This window comes from Setaria italica, chromosome VI (assembly GCF_000263155.2).
Source record: "Setaria italica strain Yugu1 chromosome VI, Setaria_italica_v2.0, whole genome shotgun sequence".
Lineage (NCBI taxonomy): Eukaryota > Viridiplantae > Streptophyta > Magnoliopsida > Poales > Poaceae > Setaria > Setaria italica.
In genome coordinates this window covers 22,464,994-22,468,865 of record NC_028455.1, presented here as the reverse complement: position 1 = coordinate 22,468,865, position 3,872 = coordinate 22,464,994, and positions in this window count along the sequence as shown.

The following is a 3,872-nucleotide window of genomic DNA, read 5'->3' as shown; positions in this document are numbered from 1 at the left end:
GACGAGATATTAAAAACTTTACAAAAGATGTCGTAGTTAACGACCCCACACCGTAGATGATGACCTTAGCCACGATTCATGCTCAGTTAGATGCTCTTGAGGTCAATAATCATGAAGGTGGTTTTGTGGGATATGGTGAGCAACATGCTTGGACTCAGAAGTCGTGCTTGTGGAACCTCCCCTATTTTGATGACCTTCTTCTCCCACATAACATTGGTGTTATACACACTGAAAAGAATATCGCCGAGGCAATTTTTGGTACAATCATGGACATTCCTGACAAGACAAAGGATAACGTTAAGGCTAGAGTGGATCAAGCAAGGTTATGCAATAGACCAAAGCTAGACATGGCGCCTCCCAGAGCCGGCAAGTTGTGGAGAAAGCCTAAGGCCGATTTCATCCTGACGAGGGCCCAAAGGAGGGAGGTATTAGAATGGTTCCAAACGTTAATGTTCCCTAATGGGTATGCAGCGAATCTAAAGAGGGGAGTGAACTTAGCTACTATGCGAATCAACAGGCTCAAAAGTCATGATTACCACATATGGCTTGAGCGCCTACTTCCGGTGATGGTTCGAGGCTTTGTCCCTGAGCATGTCTGGTAGGTGCTAGCGGAGTTGAGCAATTTCTTCCACCAGTTTTGTGCTAAGGAGTTATCTTGGACTGTGGTTGCAGAAATGGAAAGAATGGCGCTTGTGTTGCTCTGTAAGTTGGAGAAGATCTTTCCTCCTGGCTTCTTCAATCCGATGCAGCATATGATTCTGCACCTCCCGTATGAAGTACGAATGGGGAGGGCCTGTGCAGAGCCGTTGGTGCTATTCAATTGAGAGATGTCAAAAGGTTCTTCGAACTAAATGTAAAAATAAATGCAAAATTGAAGCATCCATTGCAGAGGCATACATTTTGGAGGAGGTGTCAAACTTCACAACAAAATACTATGCTGACAACCTTCCTAGCATGCATAATCCACCCCCTCGTTACAATGACAGCAAAGCTGAATCGAGCCTTAGCCTTTTTCGAGGACAACTCGGAAGTGCAAGTGGTGCGACACAGAAGAACTTGAAATATGAAGAGTGGCGCACTATCATGCTGTATGTATTGACCAACCTATCCGAGGTGGAGCCGTACATACTGTAAGTTCTCAACAAACTTGTTTGTTCTCAATTAGTCACTATTCTGCGTCCAGCTCGCATGTTTCTCGTTGGTACAGGGAATTTCATCGTCACTTCTGGTGTAATTCAAGGGAACCTACCCCGCACGAAGCGGAGACTCTTCTTAGAGAGGGTGCGGGAAATGGAATGCCCGATTTCATTTCTTGGTTCAAACATAAGGGATTTTTGAGATTGACTTAACCGAAACTTTCGGAATGGAAGTAGACAATGAAAGGGTTCTTGACGATGATGCTGGAGATGAGGTTCATAATATGAAGGAGTTAGAATTACTTCAGCGATTACAGTTAGGACAGAACATTGATGACGACATTCCTCCTTCGGAGCACGGGAATGATTTTATTGACATGTGTGACAGTGATGATGAGACTTACGATCCAGCTAATCCCGATCATGACGATTATTTCTAATACATGTATGGACCGTACTAATTTATTTATTATTTGTGATACCATGTTATTTTTTAAGTATGTTTAGTTTATTTTGCATATCTTCCTAAGTATGTTTTGTTTATCTGTGCTGACTGGTTTACTCTTTGTAATTGTAGGTGATTGAACAATGGTGGGCGGTACGAGGAAGATCGCAGCGCTTTATGAAAAATTAAAAGCTGCAGCTTTAGGGTCAGGTACAAGGTCAGACTCATCTAGGGGTCGAGGGAGGTGTCGAGGCAGGGGTGGAGGCAGGGGTGACGCACTGGTCGAGGAAACAGAGGAGGCACATGTCCTGGGTAGAGGCAGAGGTCGAGGAAGGGGTAAAGGGGTGAGGTCCCCATTGCCTGTACCTTCGCCCCGATCATCTGAGGAGGAGATACCTTCCGTGCACGCCTCTAGTGACAAGGCGGAGGTACAGGAGGAGCAGGAGCAGGAGCAGGAGTAGGAGAGGGAGGAAGGGGAGGAGGCAGGGGATTCACAGTCCAAGATCTGGTTGTGAGGTCCCTTGTCCCTCCCGAAGCAACCGATCTCTCCTCATAGACGCCCACTGATTCAACCCACTGGGGCAAAGTAAGTTCCTTTACATATTCTCATTACTTTTGATATGTTGAAAATTACAATAGAAACTAATAATTTATATTAATCACTTGTGCAGGAGTTGGATTAAGCTCAGTGGGGGTGGCCACAACCGCAAGGTCAACAGCATCCTTGGTCTTTTATGTAGGCTACACTTCCCTGGTCTAGTGGTCTTCACCGGACAGGAGGAGTCAGCCTACATGTGGGACCACTACGTCGCTGCCGCCAACATCGGTGATCGTGACCACAGGACATTCGCGAACAAGGCGGAGCAGGTGAAGGCCGAGCTGTGGGTAAGTATTCGCAGCACTACATTGGTTAATACATCATCTTCGCTGGACATTCTTGAAATAATAATTGTATGCAACGTGTCTATACGCAGGACTTCTATAGATGCCAGGAGGGATTCGAGGCTAGGGCGGCCTCCATCACCGAACAAGCCGCCAAGAAGCTTGTGAAGGACATGCACTATGAGGCGCGGGTTCAGGCCATCATCGACTTCTATGCTGAATTTAGAAGGATGAAGGTCAAAAAAAAGAGGCAAGGACAATGAACCTGACCAAGGAAGAATTCATGGCGGTACGTACAGAAAGTTAATATTTACTATTTCTGAGATTAATTACGCTTAATTTCTTTTGTTATATGTCACATACTTGATGATGTAGGTGCCTCCGTGGTGGTGCCGAGCCTATACCCGGTGCTGGGAATAAATGGTGGAGGTGTGGTTGCAGCCCGGGTGGTTGGAGAACCACCTTGCTTGCTGGGAGAAGCATCTGCAAATGCCATATGCATCACACCATCAAGGCAGCCTAAGCCTTGATGAATACAAGAAAAAATGGGTACGCGAATTCATTTCTTTATTCTCACACTCAATACTGCATACTTTCTAATCCTTTTGCATTTTTGCCGCAGACGTCATCACATGATGGTCAGGAGTGCTTCCGGTTCAAGACATGAGTTATGTCCAAAAAGGACAAGGCGACGACCGACATCGACTTCAACCCGGAGGACCCGTCCGAGGCGTACAGCCATCCAAGCATCCACAGCCGCGTCACCGAGTACACATCAATGGCAAGTGAGGTTCATGGGCCAGAGTTCGATCCGAGCTCTCAGGATATTGATGCAGAAATTGTGATGAGGGTGGGAGGAGGCAAGAAGCATGGCCGGTATTGGATTGCAGATAGCATGATCGACACTGCCAGTACTCCCAGTCTCTCCCAGATCCGAGCAAAGAGCACGGACTCTAGCCCCGCGATACGGGCACGGCCAATCACTGCACAGTTACAGATGCAGGCTCTGCAGGTTATTTCTGTTTGTTTCATCTTTCGTTGATTTTTATGTACCTTTTGCTTTGCAATAAGACATTGGGATGAATTTTTGTAGGCCCAGGTGGAAGTACAACGGAAGCAACGAGAGGACCTAGAGGCGAGGATCGAGGCGGATCGGCATATAGAAAGGCAGAGGACGGAGTCGATGTTCCATTACATGCAGAGTGTTTTTTAGAGTTTAGGTCAAACTCCACCACCTATGCCACCGAACCTATTCCCGTCACCTCCACCTCCTGCAGCTACTCCTGTGAGTCACTCTCAACCTTACAATCAATCTAGAATTAAACTAGAAACTTCATACACTAGCAACTTACACTAGAAAAGTGACTAATGCAATCTCTTTAACTTTGTGCAGAATCAATCGGCGGCAT